Source organism: Elephantulus edwardii, unplaced genomic scaffold (genome assembly GCF_000299155.1).
Source record: "Elephantulus edwardii isolate Elephantulus edwardi_28Jun2011 unplaced genomic scaffold, EleEdw1.0 scaffold00067, whole genome shotgun sequence".
Lineage (NCBI taxonomy): Eukaryota > Metazoa > Chordata > Mammalia > Macroscelidea > Macroscelididae > Elephantulus > Elephantulus edwardii.
Window position 1 is genome coordinate 14,869,334 of NW_006399817.1, and position 19,569 is coordinate 14,888,902.

The following is a 19,569-nucleotide window of genomic DNA, read 5'->3' on the forward strand; positions in this document are numbered from 1 at the left end:
GTGTCAGAGGCAATGAGATTGGCACAGGATAGAGCACGGTTTAGGGCTATTGTACGTAGGATCGCTATGAGTCGCAAACGACTCGACGGCACATAACAACAACAACCTTTTCAAAGCTTCCAAAAATTACCTTCATTCTTTGACTCTTAAGTGGCATCAGCTGACGATTTACTCCCATTGTGAAGACATTTACTTCCACTTCTCCATCTCTGTTTTATGAGAATCCTCTACCCACAAGACCTGCCTGGATAATCTAGATAATCTTCCAATAGCAGCATCGTTAATCACATCTGCAAAGCTTCTTTTTTTCCACATAAGGTTTATACATTCATATGTTCTAGAAACTGACAAATGTATTTGGGGTCAGTTCTTAATTTTCCACACTGAGTCACCCAAAGGTCTCGAAGTGAATCACAGATGCTAACAATAAAGTTCATGTAGAATGGATTTCTCCCAGACCACAGGGGCACTGCTGGCATTCTCAGGGTGGTTTTACATCTCCTGTTCATTTTGTTACTTCAGACTCACAACAAACCTGCATTAGTGCAGGAATTCAAAACAACCCAGGTACATTCCTGAGGATTTCCTATGAAGCCACAATGTCTTGGGTTCATTCTGAGGCATCTTTGAAAATTTCACCAGAGCCTGAAAAAAGGAAATAATCAAAGGTTTATGAAGTCAATCTATTACAAAATGATATGAATATATCTACACTCACTTGCTGCCATCAGATTGATTCCAACACTCCCTCATTGTCATTGAGTTGGTTCCAACTCATAACTGACCCTCTGTTTGGTTTCTCAGGTTATAAACTATATGGGAAGAGATTGCCCATCCTTCCCGACAGAGCTTCTGGAGATTCAAACCACCATATAAACAGATCCTTTGAATTAACACTGCAACTTGCTACAAACTTTGCCACAAGAGCTCCCTAAAAACAGCCCAGTATTATAAAATTGTTAACAGCTGATACACTGATATATATGTAATGGATGATGAGTATAACACAAATGAAATAATCAGTGTAATTCATCACATTGGGGGTGGGGGAGAAGCTAAAATCTTCTAAGTTACTCCGTAAATTCCAAGAACATATTTGACAAAACCCAGTATTTGTCTTACATTGTAAGTCCAAAACAAAAGTTTTTCCCTGGTTTCTTATTTGATTATCAAAGAAAATATCTTGCTCAAGTCACAAATTAATATGTTTAATACATATTCATTTCAGTCATTCCCTTAAAAAATAGACCATGAATGGAATGGTCCTTTTTAAATTTCTACTAAATGTGTTAATAAATTGGCAATTCATGTGTTAGTGGTGTCAGCAATATTATCCAAGCAAAGAAAGTCATAGAGATACAAACACAAGATTGAAGATACAAAAGATTCACATTTGCAGATGGTGTGAATATGTGTCTGGGAAGTAAGAAAAAAAATGTTACCACACAAAATAATCCAGCAAGTTTCCAGATTGTACGATAAATTTGCCAAACTTAATTGCATTCCATTATAAAAATGATACCTGACTAGAAACTAATTAATAAACTGACTTAATTTCATTCATAATAGAGGTCAGCATATGTAAATGCTAGAATATTCATTTAATTCAGGTTACAAGGTTTTTTAATGGCATATAGAAACTTTACAAATAATTGTAAAAATGTATCAGATTTCTATTTGGAAATAGTAAATGTATAAAAGATGCCAGCACTTCCGTAGCTGCTATAAATAATGAACTCATGATGGTGATAACTAGCATTTACCATTTACTATGTGTCTACTTAGGAACTTGATCAGTTAGTAGGTTAAGTGTTCAACTGCTAGTCAGAAGGCTTGCTGTTCAGATCTACTAGCCATTCAAAGGGGGAAATGTGTGTCACGTTGCTGCAGTTAAGCATTACAGACTCAGAAATCATGTGGGGTTGGTTTTGCTTTTAATGATCTGACAGAAGGGAGCTGATCATAGTAAAGTTGAGGGTTAGTAGGAAAAAAGGAAGGCTTAACAAGATGAGCTGGCACAGAGGTTGACTGCAAGTGTAGCAGTGGTTGTGAGGATGGCAGAAGTCTGGGAAGTGTTTCATTCTGTCATCCGTGTTGTACTACACTGAACAACAATAGCACAGGGTGGCTATGACAAGCAGTACACTAGCTGCATTTTTTGTTCAGTCACTGCTCCCAAGAAGTAAACTTTAATTCCCACTTTACAGATAAGGAAATTAAGGACAAGAGAGGTTAAGCAATTTTTCTAGGATCAATAGACAGTAAATGACATAGGCAGAACTCAAAGAACTACATAGGATACATTATGGAAATCGAGAAATTGTTAATGAAACTTACCGAAACGAAAAAGGCAGAAGAAAGAGCACATTTTCCTTTAAAAGGGTAATAATCATCAACTCATTGTAGTAGATTTTAAAGTCCTTAAAATAATCATTATATTTTTAACATAGCTCTAAGCTATGTGTTTCATTAAAGAATGAATATATAGAAGTAATTTGTTAGCATATAATCAAGATGTGGGATTCTGCCAAGTATCTAAACTGCTCTAGGCACTATGCCCAAATCAGACTCATATGGTCAAGTCTTCTAATGGGCAGATACCCTCTGCCTCCTGGGTGCACTCATGGATCAGGGCATCCAGAGCTAAGAGAGGTAACTGACACACACACAGTTGCTCCCTGCACAGGGCCTCTGGAACACTCACCAAGGAGGGCCTGGCTAGAAAGCCCTCAAATCCACTTCCAACTTGGAGTACTCCAACTAAATTTATGGTTGGCCTGTGTAAGTTTGTTTCACTCACATAATTAATGACAGAAGGTTTGTCTTTTATCACACATGGAAAGGAACTCTCTTCCTCTCCTCCTCCCTTCTTCTGTCTTTCTCTCCTCAACTGATTGAATCCCAGATGCACTATGATTCCAGCCATCCACAAGTTGGACTGCAGCAAACCCAGTCTCTCTTGAGAACATTCATCAAGGAGCACAAAACCCCCTGTCAATTAGCTATAAGGAACTATGCTGCTGGAAAGAGAGTCCCAGAACCAGAGTTAGCATCTATACAAACCAGAGTTAGAGAGAGGCAGAAACTAAAAACCTGGCCAAGAATCTATCTTGAAACAAGAAAATAGACCCCACATGCAGAAAGGAGCAAAGAAGAGAGGTATCATGCAAACCTTGAAGCGAAGTACATGTAAGAATTTCCTGTGGATATGTAGGAATGAATGCCCTGGGATTCTTGTTAAAATGTGAGTTCTGATTTAGGAAATCTAGGGTGGAAATACAAGTTTTCAGCAAGGGGTGGAATTGGAACAAGCCAGTTCTAAGTCCTGTAGAAACATATTTCAGAGACCCCCACAGATTTTCATTATCTGTGAGACCTAGTTGTATATCTTACAGAAGAATGCTATCAAAGTCCCTATGACTTTTCAATAAGCCTTCATTTCCATGTGAGCTAATTTGAGTAAGTTTCTGTTTCTTCACACACAAAAACCCCAAAACATTATTTGAATAAAAATCTTGACTCATCTTGCCTTTGCTCTGAGCAGAGGGAACACTCTGACAGATCAAGATTCTTCTCAGGAAATTAGTCTGATTCATGTATAGGCATACATGGACCGAGAGTGGTTTCAAAGCTCTCTTCTGCAAGAACACTGTCTAAAGAGTTTTAGCCTGAAAACTTTAAAGCAAATATAACCCAAATGTTGCCTTGGCAAATAAAATCTTAATAAAACCACCTCTGGGCAATATTAGTCAATATTGGGTTCATAAGTGATTCCTATTTACTACTCAAGGAGACCTTGAGCTCTGGTGGTCTAGTGGCAAGAACTTGCACTGCAATCCTAAAGGTACATGGCTCAAGGCCACCAGCTCTTCAGTGGGAGAAGGATGGGCAATCTCCGAGATTAACTGCCTCTGAAAACCCACCAGAGGGTCAGCTATAGGTCAGTTCTAACTCTAAGTTATACAACAACAAAAAGAAAGAAAGTTTGACAATTCCAATCTACCCAGAAATAATTTCAGGAAATATATCGAGAAATTTGCTTTTAAAGTGTCACAGCCTTAACAATTCTCTAGAGTTTTTGTGCTCAGTACACATGGTATAACCGTGAGTTAGAATTCACAATTAATAACATTCATTACTAATTTAAATTTCAGGGAATAAATAGTCTATTCACTACTAAGGCTGACATAACAAAGTGCAAAACTGGGTAGTTTAAAGCAACAGAAAGTCATTCATTCGAGTTCTAGAGGCTTAAAGTCTGAATTCATGGTATTGGCAGAGTCAGGCTCTTACTAAAGGCTCTACAGATAGATCCTGCCTCTTCAATCTTCTTGTACTACAAAAGCTTCTCTGTTTACGACAGCATAACTTCGTTCCCTGCCTCCATGTTTGCAAGAACATTTTTCATGGTGTCTCTGTCTTCTAACCTTCTTATAAGAACACTAGTAATATTAGATTAGGGCTCTCTCTATTCTAGTGCGATTTCATATTGATTAATGCCTGCTTTAAGGGCCTTACTCCCAGACAAGGCTACATTGACTTGTACCAGGGCTGAGGATTTCAAACATAATTTTTTAAGAGGAAATTAAAGCATAATACCAAAACCCTTTATTTTAATTTTTAGGAAGAAGAGTTAAAATCCTTCTCTAGCAATATTCACTACCAAGGTCAAACTGTCAAAAAAAGATCATATTGTCAGAATATTTTTAAAATGTCAATTTTTCTTTCTTCCATGACAAGCATGTGAATCTAGCTTTTTCCAAAATGAAGATGGAAGATGGAACTATAAATTTAAAATAGGTTAGAGTTGAGAGATGTAGCACAAAGGATAAGCATATGTTCAAAATATCTAATTCACATATATAAGTCCCCACTATTCTGAATTGGAGAGAGGTATAAAGACTCTAAATGATTATAGGTAAAAGCTAAAAATTATTTAATGTCCATGATTTATTTGGTGTGGAGAATTCATAGATGTGAAATCTAATTATAACTTGCATAAAATATTTGCCTAGGAATCTCATACTTAAAGTAGCAGACTTGAGTAGAATAAGTCATAAGTAAATTAATCCATAATTTAGAAATGCTTACCCCCACCCCTCCCTCTGTTTTTAATGTGGATTCTGGAGGAGATTTTTTTCCTCCCTTTAAATTTGATACATGGGTATCTAAAGATAAGTCTTCCTAGCCTTTAGCCTTTTAGAAGAATTTAACATTGTTTATTTGCTATAAAGACAAGGATTTTATAAACCTCATCAGTTTACATAAAAGACTAATTGTTTTGTTTTTCTTTTCAGGAAAGAAAATACTTCTTTTACTATAGACTAGTCAAGAAAGAATATATAAATCAGGGAAACTGCCCTATAGAGCAACTAGTTTCTCCAGTCCAGCTGCTCATTTTATTAATGAATTGGCTACCAGTTTATAGAAAATCATTATCTCCGTGTTGAGTCTTCTAATTTATGATCATGTTATATCTCTCTAGTTTATTTGTCTTCCTTAATTTTACTCAGATGTGTTTTGTGTATTCTGTGTAGAGGTTTTGCACCTTGCTTGTTAAGTATATACTTTCATGTATAAGTTTTATAAGTTGTGTAAGTTTTTATATTATTTATTTCATTTTCCAATTGTTCATTGCAAGTATATAGAAATGAAATTTATTTACGTAGGCTGACTTAGTGAATGGTAGCTTTGATAAATTTGCTTATTCATGCAAGTAGTTATTTTGTCAATGCCTTTCCTATATGAAAAACAGTATTATCTAAAATAAACAAAATGCATACATTTTTCCTGGTCATAAATTTTTAATTTCTTTTCATGCTTTATTTTTTTAATGAGCAGTTCCAGTACAATGCTGAATAGAAATAATGAGAACAGATATCATCGTTTTGTTCCTGATTTTAGGAAGAGCATCTCAGCTTTTCACAATAAAATAAAATGCTAGCGGTTTGCTTTTCATAGATATGTAAACTAGTTTTTTAATATTTTTATTATAATTTGAGTGGAAGCTTACATGTTGGTTTTTCATTAAATCGTTCACACACATTTTGTCTTATAACATTAGTACAGTACTCACAATGTCTGATCACCCACTTATTGTATATTGCCTTTCCCTTCACTCATCTTAATTATCTATTTCTTAATTTTTATTATCTATTATCTCCCAATGGGAGATGGGAGAGAAGGTGGCCATGTCCTTCCCGGCTAACTCCACCCAGAGTTTCTGTGACTTCTTGCTGCCTGAGCAATGTGGTCCATGTGAACAAGTAATTGCAAGTTTTTGGGGTCGTGTGTGCTCTTTAGGGTTTGTGTTTCAGGTGCAGGACTGCTATTCCCCTGAGGAGTAAGGCCCATGAAGCTTGGCCTAGGGTTTAAGGCAAATGGTGGCTTAAAGCCCAACGGTTCAAATTGTTTTTTGTCAAACATCTTCTAAGTGGTATAGCACTGGTCTGTGCATTGCTGTACAGAGGTAACTCATGGTTGCTGTGATGCTGAACCCTTTGACACTGATGTGTCAAATGTGATAATGGTTACCCATGGTGGACAGTGTTTGATGGAGCTTCCCAATTAAAACAAGCTTGAAAACAGGAATAGCATCCACTTCCGAAATGGTTTGCCTCCATAAACTCTATGAACAGTGCTCAGGCCTTTAGTTCATAGGGTCGCCATGAGTTGTCTACGACTTGACGGCACCTAAAAACAACATTATCTATTTATTCATTTTTACTCCCTTCTTCCTCCCTTTGCATCTCTGATCTTTTGATCTTGGATCTTTTGATTCAAGAACAATCTTTTGTGTAAAACTTCCTTGAACTCCTTTGTAATAGTGGTCTTAAATAATGTTTACCCTTTTTTATTTCACTCAAGGAGTAACTTATTCACTCAGGTAACTCTAGTAGAATAGTCCGTAGAGAGTTGCTCTGCCAACCGATAGGTGGTACCACTCTGGCATTTCAAATTCACCAGTAACTCTGAGGAAGAAAGAAGTGGAGCCTCTTGTTTGATTTATAGCATCTGAAAAACACTGGAGGGTCAGCTATAAGTCAGTTCTGACTCAACAGCACTGAGTTTTTTCTTTAACTTAGTATAATACATAAAGTCCTCTAGATTGACCCATGTTGCATAGTGCTCCTCATATTCCCAAAGAGAAAAGCATACTGGGGACAGGGGTGGGCAAGGAGGGAAATGTGCAACAATGAATAACTGGAAATCCATGTTCTCTATAAACTTTCACTAAAATTTCAATTAAAAAAAAGAAAGTAGTATAAAAAAGAAAAAAGTGAAAAAGAAATAATAAAAATTATTGAGTGGCACAGAGACAGGGAACTGCCAGAAACTTAAGCTGGATTCAGAAGACCATGAACAGTATCGTTGCTGATGTCAGAGGGATCTCAGCAGAAAGAGGAAATATCAAAGAGATATTTACTTGTGTTTTATAGGCTGTGCAAATGTATTTGACTGTGTAGATCATAACAACTCTGGACATCATTAAGAAAAATGGGAATCCCAGGACATTTTATCCTATTATAGACATTATGTTAAACCTATTTATAAACCAGGAAGCTGGGGTCTGAACAGAAACAGGGAACATATAATTTATAATCATGAAACTTATGTGTCAAGGTTTTATTCTTTATCCATATTTATTCATTCTGTATGCTGAGAAAAAAAGAAAGATAGACTATATGAAGGAGAATATGGCATTCTTGCTTGCAAGAGTGAAGAAATCTTGAAGCACTCAATGAAGATCAGTGATTACTATGGTTTACATATCAAAATAAAGAAAACAAAAGCTTTCACTACTGGCCAATAGGCAACATCAAGATAGATGGAAAAAAAGATTGAAGTTACGAACATTTCCTTCTACTTGGATCCATAATCAACGCCAGTGATAGTACTGTTAGAATTAAAACCAGAAAGATAGGGAAGGCAGATGTTACTTAAGCCATGAGAGCCAGGACACTGACTTGTGGGTAAGGCTGTCCTCTTCTGGAAGCAACATAATTAATGTTTAGGCCCATACGTAATGTTAGAGATCAATAGACAGGAATAAAAATCACCTACTAAATTTTGAACTCTTCATGTTCCTATTGGCCCAGACTCTAGCCCTAAGGCACACCCAGAGAGGGTAGCCATAAATGATAACTTCACCTCAGTATCACTTCACCTCCTCTATTACTTCCTTTCTAGGAAGGAGCATTCATCTTATTCCTCTGGGACATGACTTTTTAAATAAATCTCTTTTTACATCGACTTCTGCTCTCTTTTCCTTTCTTCTTGGCCTTGTGCTCTAATAAAGGCTTCAGAATATACTCTCGGCCTAGAGCTCCAATAAGACCTCACCCTACACTCTCACTCTGGCATTCTGTGCACTAAAGTCAGCTCTGCCACAGGCCACCAAATTGCTGCACACTGTGCTACCTAGTAGCTTGGGTACTTCACTGTCGCCTCCTCTAATCTCTCCTGCTTGACTTAATTCTTTGACCAGGTGAAGAAAGCAAACCAAAGCAATGACCCACTTGCTAACAGAAGCAGTCAAGAAATCAGAAGACATATCTTGTGGTAGTGGTTGTGTGCCACCAAATTGCCTGTGACTCAGAGCAATTTTATGTACAATAGTTCTGAAACCTGCCTTATCCTGAACCAATCTCACTCCTCTGACACACTTAATCCATTTTCCCAGTTACCATGTCAATTTCATCCAGGGTCTTCCTCTCCTATACTGTCCCTCTACCTTTCCAAGCACGATGTCCTTCTCCAAGGTCTCTCCAGGCCACATGACCAAAGTATGTCAGAGGGAGCTTCAAATGCCTTGCATCAAAGGAGTAACTTGGCTTCACCTTCTTCAAGACAGATTTGTTCTCTTGCCAGGCCATGGTATGCCCAGCACTACAACTCAAAGGCATTGATTCTTCTTCTATCATTAGCCACTGTGCAGCTTTATGATATATAACAAGTAATTTTGAAGACTTTTGCCTGGGTAAGGCATAGCTTAGGCTCTAAACTGACATCATTGCTCTTTAGCACTTTAGAGAGGTCCCTAACAGCAGGGTTCCCCAGTGTAATTCTCCTTTTGAGTTCTTGACTGCTGGTGCCAAGAATGTTGATTGTGGAGTCAAGTAAGATGAAATTGTTAACAACCTCAATCTCTTCTCCATCCAACATGGTGTTGCCAATTGGCCTATTGGTGAGAATCTTTGTCTTCTTGAAGTTAAGCTTCAAGCAAGTACTGGTACAATCAGCTGTGAAGGGCTTCTTTACAATGCTGAAGATCAGGGATATCAGTTTTAAGATTGGGGCACATCTCATCCAAGTCAAGCAACCAGAGTGTCCTTTAGGGGCAAGGATAGTAAAAATTTGCCATATTTAATTTGGGCATATTCTCATGCCCTTTACCTTGGAAAGAGATATCATGTTGGGAAACATAAAGGGTGCCAAAAAAGAGGAAGATCTTCAGTGAGATGGATAAACCCAATGACAGTAACAATGGACTGTAGCATGATGGCGAGCATGAAGATGGCTCAAGATAGGACCAGGTTCTATGATTTATAAGCTCACAATGAATCATTCATAAATTCACTGATTAAGCTCTATTATTTTATTAATTTCTTTATATTTACTATCTTATTCTACTGTGGCATTGAAGGAGGCAATAGAGTTGCTTTTTATGTGGTAATTATAGAATATAAAGGCATTTTGAGTTCTATATTTGATTTTTATGATTCATTGAAACATATGTACCAACAACCAGAGCCAAAGAAGAGAAAATACACTTTTAACAGCTTTTGCAATTGGAAATCAATCTAACTTACAACCAGGATGCAGTAATAATAATGGCAAATAAAATGTAAAAGTTAGGTAGAAGATCAGTAGTTGGAAAACATGGACTTGGCTGGAGAAAGAATAATAGGATTTTTTACAATCAATTATTTATTTACAGCAAATACCTTTTATAAAAAACACAGAAGTCAACTATACATATGGGCCTCACCTGATGGTTTACATATGAACAAAATTTATTATATCTAAGGAAAGAATCTCAATATCAGTTATGAAAACTAGACTCGGTGCATATTAAGGAACTATTAGCATCAACTACTAATATATATATATATATAAGTTCAAAGTGAAGTTAAAGAACAATAAACATCTATATCCATACCTTTTCAACCTATATGCAGAACAGATTATCCGGGAGGCTGGACTTTATGAGAACGAATGTGGCTTTAGAATTGGAGAAAGGCTCATCAATAATCTATGTTAGGCAGGTGATACAACCGTGATTGCAGAGCCTAAGGAAGATCTGAAGCATTTAAGGCAGATGGTCAAGGACTGCAGCCTTCAATATGGATTGAAGCTCAACATCAAGAAAACAAAGATTCTCAGCACTGGGTCAATTGGCAGCATCATGATAAATGGAAAAGAGATTCAGATTTTTAACAAGGTTAGCTTGCTTGGTTCTACAATCAACACTCTTGGCACTAGCAGTCAGGAAATCAAGACAAAGTGTATAGGACCTGTCTGTTGTCAGGGACCTTTCCATAGGTTCCTTCCATAGCTGAAGAGGAAGGATGTCAGTCCAGAGGCTAAGGTGCACCTGATCCAGGCTATGTATTTACTTGCTATGCATCGAAAAGCTAGACAATGACAAAGGATTACAGAAGAAGAATCAATGACTTTGAATTGTGGTGCTGAAGAAAAGTGTTAATCATATCATGGACCACCAAGCGAACAAAGACGTCTGTCTGAAAGAGGGTGAAAACAAGTTCCTTGGAAGCAAAGATTTTGAAGCTCCATCTAACATACTTAGGCCTGTTTTCCAGAGGGACTGGTCCTTAGAAACTTATATGCTTGGAAGAGTAGAGAGATGGCATAGGAGAAGACCCCGGATAAGACTGATTGGGACAGGGATTGTTTTGAGGGGTTCAAGTGTGTCAGAGACAATGAGATTGGCGTACAAAAGGGCAGGGTTCCAAGCTATTGTGAAAAGGGTCTCTCTCTATGAGTCACAAATGACTCAAAGGCACATAACAGCAACAATTGCACAGGAGGTTGGAGCAGATGGTCTATTCGAACCGAATGTTTTCAGGATTACAGCACAGATTCTTACCAGTAGGACATCAGAGGTCCCCTACACACATTTAGGATATCTTTTTAATCCATACAGCAATATCTGTATTGTACCAGTTATTTAGTTCATGCTTGGAAAGAAGATTCTGAGCCCAAAAAGTCACAAATATCTATTAATTTGGTCATTTAAAAACAGAATTGCAATCCTAATTTAGCCTCATTGTTTGTATTTATACAAAGACTAAAGAGCTAAAAATTAAACTAAAGTTTTTGCATCCATTATTCATACCCAGTTAGGGTTCTGGTATTGTGCCCAGGAGAAAGTGATTAATGCATACAAAGCACCAAGGTCAAATTTATTTTGGGTACAACGTAACGTACCTCTGTATTTCAGATAACTGCGATGTTATGAATTCTTAATGTTTTCATACCATTAACTTAATATTCTATCACGAATTAGAAATTATTGATGCTGATACCAAGTGTTCAGACATGAAAACAACAGAAACTGGAACCAAAAGAGCAACAAAAGCCATCAAATAGTTATACCTCAAATATTGTGTGGAGAAAACAAATATTATATTTAAGTTTTAAAAAATTATTTCAGGTTCATAATAGATTTTTCCCCTTGTCTCAGTAGTTTATCTTGTGGGGAGGAGAACCAACTGAGAAACAACAACCACAAAAATGACTGTCATTTCCACTTCTAATCGCCCTTCTATTTTCAAACAGCCTTAGCATAACAGAACTTTAGCCCATTAACGGAGATAGCCATCACTTTTCTAATTAGATAAGCTTCATTGAATCAGACTGCCCTGTGAATTCACACAGAGCAAATCTTATATTTTTCAATGACCTCCCAAATATAATGGAAAATGTGCTGTCATCGGAAAGGTTTCCTCTGTGAACTTCAGGCAAGAAAAAGGTTAAAAGGGCAGCAAGACAATAGCTATGGAAGGATCTGGCCTGGAACACAGCATAGGCCTAACTGTCCTCAGCAACACCTGCTCACAGCAGGGTCTGTGTCTTTACACCTTCCCTGGGGGGTTCTGCAATCCTAACATTAGAGCCAGCCTTCTGAGGAGAACACAAGAAGCCTGGGATAGAGTTTCAGGTAACTTAGACTCAGCTTCTGATCCGGAGCCCCCCAAAACTCCCTGATCAGACTTAGGCATGGTGATAACCAAGTTCATAAACCCTATTATACAATTCCAGAGTCTTTCTTCTGTGGAATAGCTCATGGAGTCAAACTGTTTTTTGTTATGGTTGCCAGCACACCTTCCTTACCTTCAAAGCCATCGAAGCTCAACAATTCAAAATATCAGAACTAAAAAGATTTGGGGGGGGCAGTAAAATTGAACTGAACTGAAAAGAACTCTAGCCTGAATTAATGTGAGGCAGTTAATGGATTGTATTTATTTGCATTTTCTGCCAAAATATTAATCCATTCGATGACATAGATGCCCAGACCTTGCATGGATATTTGCCTTATACTGCCGTCTAAATTCAGAAAAATATTCTGACTTCAAAATGCATCTGGCTCCAAGGCATTTGGATAAGGAATAGGAAAGTTATATCTTAGGAAATTATTCAGACCTGAATTTAAACCTTGGATCTGCTAGCTACTAGGAATGGAACTTTAAATAAATTTCTTGAATCTGGTTATTCTGTTAAAAATGGCAAAATCAGACCTTTGCTCTGTTACAAGACACCAAGGTTTGTGTGTCATGGCTATTCCAGAAGCATCTTTCAGCCACCTCTTCCCCAGAGTTTGCTGAAGGCTGCAGCCAAGTCCAGGCACACTCACTCCCTGACCAGCAACAGAACCACTGCCCCCCCGCCCCCAGGTTAAGGGGCTGCAGTTTTAGACCCCGATCCCACTCAGAGAATTAGACTGCTGTCTCCGCCACATGGAGATCCTACAGTCCTGCAGCCTGGTGAGTGCCCAGCTGCTGCCCCTGCTGTCCATGCCAGGAACACCAATATCTCAGGTATTGTGGGTGAAACACTGCTATCTAGCTACATCATGTGAGAGTTCTTGAGCTCACCAGAAGAGGGCAGGTGGAAACACAGTTTCAGGAGGGCAACAGTCATCCCACTCTTGGTTGACTGTTCTTTCCAAAAGAGGAGTACCAATATACATGTCCTGCAGAAAACATTGCGATATCTGGGTCATTATTTAGTTACAACAACAACCTAGTATCTACTAAGACTCACGAAGTGTCAAGAAAGCATCAATCTGCCTCAGTCACCATGAAAAAAAAAAACAAAATAATCATTCTCCTAAAAAGGTAGACCCAGTGAATACCCTAGACAGAGAAAACCAGAACAATTATGTTGATGTGGAGTAATTTGAACAGCTACAGAAGAAGATAAAAATGATGGAAGAAACCATGGAAGTCATTAAGAGAGCAAATATCCCAGAGACAACAATCCAGAAAAAACACATAGATGAGGAACAACTTGAGCAACTATGGAAGCAAATACAAATAAATGGAAATAAGAATTGATAGTAGAGATAAAGAGGTTCAGGAATTTAAAAAACTATCACAACATAGACAGGGTACAGCCAACATAGTACTGGAAATAATAGAAAAGCATGAAAACGCAATCCAGAACATGAAGGTATAAATGACAGAAGTGTCCAACACACTGGTAGGACAAAAAATGTAAAACTGAATATATGGAACAGAGAGTCAATGAGCTGGAAGACAAGAGCCTCACTGGGAATATACTAGAAGAAAAATTAAAGTTGAGATGTAAAGAAAATAAAGAAAACATTAGAATTATGTGGGATGACATCAAAGGAACAACATACATATGATTGGAATTCCAGTTCATGGGAGTGACAGAGAAGTCACAGAGAAAATTATGGAAGAAATACTAGAAGAAAACTTCCCTGGTATTTTGAAAAATAAGAAATTCCACATTCAAAAACCATAGTAGACATCAAATAGACTAGACCCCAAAAGAAAAACATCAATACATAGCATATTAAATTAAAAGATAAGGATAGAATATTAAAATCAGCATGAGAAAAAGAAAAGAGTAACCTATAAAGGGGAAACAATTAGATTAATTTCTCATTTCTCAGTAGAAATTATGTGAGCTAGAATGGCACACACAGGATGGCATATACCGAAAGCAGGAAGAAAACCATTGCCAGCAAAGGATCCTACACCCAGCAAAGCTCACTATCAAATATGAAGGAGAAATTAGATCCTTTACAGAAAAGAAGGAACTTAAGGAATTTGTGAAAACAAGACCAAAACTACAAGAAATTTTAAGTGAAGTCCTTCATACAGAGATGTCAAAGGAAAGGGCATGGATTGTAGTAATCAGGAACAACACACACACACACACACACACACACACACACACACACACACAGGCAAAGTGGTAAAAGTAGAACCTGACTTGAAAATAATCACACCTAATGTGAATTAACTAAATGTACTGATTAAGAGAAAAAGAGTAGCAGAATGGATTGTTCGGAAGAGACGCATCTAAAAAATTGAAAGAAAGCAGACTCAAAATCAAAGGCTGGGAAAATTATACCAAGCAAATGGCAACTACAAAAAGAGCAGAAGAGGAAATACTAACCTATGATAAAACAGACTTCAGAATGAAAACAACCATAAAATGAAAGGAAGGGCATTAAATAATTATTAAAAGCACACTAGATCAAGAACACATAATCTTATAATCTTTGTCAACAGTTATGCATCAAATGATACACTTCAAAGTACATAAAACAACAGTTGACAGAATTAAAGAAAGGAATAGACAGCACTACAATAGTTGTAGGAGACTTCAACACACCACTATCACCAAAGGATAGGTCAATTCAAAAGAAACTTAAGACACAGAAAAGCTAAACTATACAATCAGCCAATGTGAACTTGTGGATGTGTTCAGGGTACTGTACCCAAATAAAACTCACTTCACTTTCTTCTCAAGTGTGCATGGTACATTCTCAAGAATCAATTACATATTAGGACACAAAGCAGACCTCTACAAATTAAAAAAAAAAACATTGAAATAATGCAAAGTTTCTTTTCAGATCACAGTACCATAAAAGTAGAGATTAACCACAGGAGAGTAAACCTTACAAAACCACCCATGTGGAAACTGACTAACTCTCTACAAATTAAGTTTTAAAATAAAGTTTACAGAATTCCACAGGGCTTCCACAAGAAAAAGACTGATAACACAATTACAAAATGAGCAAAAGATATGGAAAGAATTTTCACAGAGAGAGATTTGGATGGCCAACAGACACATGAAGAAATACTCAAAATCAGTGGCAATAAGAGAGATGTAAATCAAAACCACAATGAGATACCATCTCACTCCAGTAGCAGTGGCGAAGTTTAACAGGACAGCAAGTAGTAAATGGTGGAGACGATATTGCAAAACAGGAACTCTTATACATTGTTGATAAGATTGTAAAATGATATAACCATTCTGGAAGGTGGCGTTTCCTCAGAAAGCTGAACATAGAAATTCTATATGACCCAGCTATTCCACTGCTTGGAATATACCCAAAGAAAATAAGAACTGAGGCACAAATGGAGACTTGTATACCAATGTTCATAGCATTTGAGAGCTGTGCAATGAATAAAGGTGATAGATGAATAATTGATGCCTTTGAGTTGTTACGTGTTGGAGAAAAGTACTGACTATCCCATGACTTGCCAAAAGAACAAGCAGATTTGTCTAAGAGAAAGTGCTGCCACAGAGCTCCTTGGAGCAGAAGATGACAAAGCTTCATCTCACATACTTTGGGCATGTTACTAGGAGAGGCTATTCCCTGCAGAGAAACATTCATTCTTGGAAGGGTAGATTTTCAGCAAAAAAAGAAGACCCTCAACCAGCTGAATTGACACAGAAACTACGGCACTGGTCCCATGTCTGAAATAATGAGAAGAAGAATCAATGCCTTTGAGTTGCAGTGCTAGAGACGAGTCTTGAACATACCAAGAGAACAAATAAGTCTTCCCTAGAGAAGGTGAAACCAGTTATTGGGTAAATCTATCTAATTAGGGTCTTCCTCTACTGTACTATCCTTCCAGTTCTTAGAGAAGCACAACATGCTTAGAAGGGTGGAAGGATAGTAAAGGAATACCCCAATTAGACGAATTGTCACAGTAACTGGGATAATAATTGTAGATGTGTCCGAGGCAAAGAGATTGGCTCAGAATAAGACAGAGTTCAGAGCTATCGTGCATGGAGTCACTAGGAGTCACAGGTCACTCGATGGTACATAACAACAAGGACTATGCCACCAGAGCTCCCTTTTTCTTTCCCTTGTTGCTGTTGTTGCTGTTGTTAGATGCTGTTGAGTTGAGTACTACCAAAGCGACCCAATGAACAAAAGATCTGAACCCTCTGTTATCCTGCGCCATCCTCACTCTTATTGGCACACAAGAGCCCATTGTGGCAGTCACTGTGTCAAATTCACCTGGTTGCAGGTCTTCTTCCTCACTGACCCTCTATCCTTGCAAGCATCATGTTCTTCTCCAAAGAATAGCCCCTCCTAGCAACATGCTCACAGCATTTTAAGTTAAGCATCCTCATTCTTGCCTTCAAAAAGCACTTCAGCTGCACCCTTTCCAAGACATATCTGTTTGCTTTCTTGTCCAAGGGCTATTCAGTTCTCTTCTTCACCACTACAGCTCTCAGATCCATAGCAAGCAATTGAAAAGATATGGTCTGAATCAGATACACCTTAGTCCTCAAGCTGACATCATTACTCCTCAGTAATTAGCTGTGCATAAGTGCTGTTGTTGGTATGTGCCATCAAGTTGCCTGTGACTCATAGCAACCCTATGTACAACAGTCCTAAACCCTGCTCTATCCTGTGCTAATCTTCTTTTCTCTGGCACACATACCACCATTACCACAGTCACTGAATCAATCCATTTCATTGAGGGTCTTCCTCTCCTGCGCTGTCCCTCCACCTCCCAAACATGATGTCCCTCTTCAAGGACTGGTCTCTCCTTGCAAAATGTCCTAAGTATGTCAGAATCCTTACCTCCAAGGAGTAGCTGGGTTTCACCTTCTCCAGGATAAACATGTTTGTTCTCATGGTAGTCAATGGTATATCCAATATTCTTCTCCAGCACATATCAAAGATATTAATTCTCCTATCATCCCTAGTTATTGTTCAGCTCTCTGACGCATAGCAAGTGATTGCAAAGAACATGGCCTGTTTCAGGTGCACCTTAATCTTCAAGCTGATCTTATTGCTCTTTAGTACTTTGAGGGGGGCAGTTTCTGAAAGCAGATTTTTCACAAGGCAATATGTCTTTTTAATTTCCTGGCTGCTGGTGCCAAGGGTGTTGATTGTGGAACAAGGTGAACTAAAGCTGTGAATGATCTCAATCTCTTCCCCATCCATCATGATGCTGCCAAGCAACCTAGTGGTGAGAATATTTGCTTTCTTATATTGACCTTCAATCCATATTGAAGGCTGTAGTCTTTGACCTTCTGCAATAAGTACTTCAGGTCCTCCACAATTTCAGCAAGCAAGGTTGTGTCATCTTCATAGCACAGATTATTGATGAGTGTTCCTCCAATACTAATGCCGTATTTCTCCTCATAGAGACTAGACTCCCAGGTAATCTGTTCTGCATATGGATTAAAAAGGTATAGACATAGGACACATCACTGGTATATATCCTTCCCAATTTTGAACCATGCAGTGTCTCCTTAACTCTGTTTTGATGACTATCTCCTGGTGCAAGTATTGGTTTCACATAACCACTATCAAGTGTTCTGGGATTCCCATTCTTCTCAGAGTTAGCCCCATTTACTGTGGTACACACAGTCAAATGCTTTTGCATAGTCAATGAAACACAGACATTCCTCTGGTACTGTCTGCTTTCAGCTAAGATCCATCTAACATTAGCTATAATATCCCTAGTACCACAGCCTCTTCTAAACCCAGCCAGCCCTTCTTCTGGTAGTTCTCTGTTGATGTGCTGTTCCAGTCGTTTTTGGATAATCTTCAGCAGAATCTTGCTTGCATGTGATATTAATGATATTGCTTGATAATTTCCGTACCTTGTCGGATCACCTTTCTTTGGAATGGGAACAAATATAGACCTCCTCCAGTAAGTTGACCAGGTGGTTTTCCTCCAGATTTCTTGGCACAACTTGGTGAGCACATCTAGAGCAGCATCTGTTTGTTGTCAGTTGGTATACCATCAATTCCTGGGGCCTAGTTTTTTGCCAATACTTTCAGAGCAGCTTGAACTTCTTCCTTCATCACCACAGGATCTTGTTCATACCTTGATTCATGAAACTCTTCTGTGTCCATCAATTCCTTTTGCTATAAGACTCTGTATAGTTATTAAATACATATAATGTCTATCTAGCTATTAAATGTCATGGTGACTTCTTTTATTTTTTCCCCCCTAGGTGATTTGAAAGAAATGTAAACTCCAAAGAGAACCAGAAGAGACATTCGATCCTGGAAGAATTTGTTTCATAGGTTTTAAATACTGATTGCAATATTAAGTAAGACAATACCAAACTAATCATTCAAAATGTGATAGTATGGTATATTTAAACATGTAGTCAGAGACATTTTTTTAAATTTAAGAACTCTTACCCTTGTCTCAGCTTAGAAACTATTGGGAATTTTTATTCGGTACTTAAAGCAAATCTTCAACTATTTATGTCTGTTCAAAAGAAACCATGCTGAGCTCCTCTGTCAATGACTCCTAATCAGAAGAGCTTTATATATGCTCAGCATGAATCGAAGATGAGAGCAAAGAAAGGGCATAACCATCTGATGTAACACTTGACATTTAGTGTGACTATAAGATGCAAGTCTCTTGAGAAAGGAGAGGAAAGAGTATTAAGAAAAGAGACTTGAAAAATGCCTGATGAAATCTTATCCTCTAATTTTATTATTAGTTTTTAATATTCTTCTGTTTGGAGAAACTGCTGCACTTTTATTTTTCTATGTAAATTTGATTCTTTCTTTAGCCCCATAAACTTGAGCTTTTACTCTTTAAGTTGACAAACTATGAAATTTTGGGTATCATTCCTCACTAGAAATTCAAATTTACCGAAGCTTGTGTGTTTGTTTCTTTGGACTTGGTTTTTCTCGTCTATATACTATCAGGGAGTTTGAGTGACATAATCTGAAGCAAGTTGCACAGCTAATTCAAAGAACTTATTTCTCTAGTGGTTTATATTTACCAGCCTCACTTCTCCTCGGAGAAATCTGAACAATCTCCTCTCATGTGATTTTTAAACCTTGGTAATCCAATGAAGTGTTAGCTATGAGTCAGAGCTAACTCCTTGTTGGAGAGTTGTATACTATTTATTTAAACCCATGAAATATAGTTTCAAACATGATGCCATTATTTTTTGAAGAAGATATTATTATCCCATTGGACAATATATAAACTTCCCTAAGAATACCAGGAGGGACGGGTCCTTGGAGAGGGACATCATGCTTGGGAGGGTGGAGGGACAGCGCAG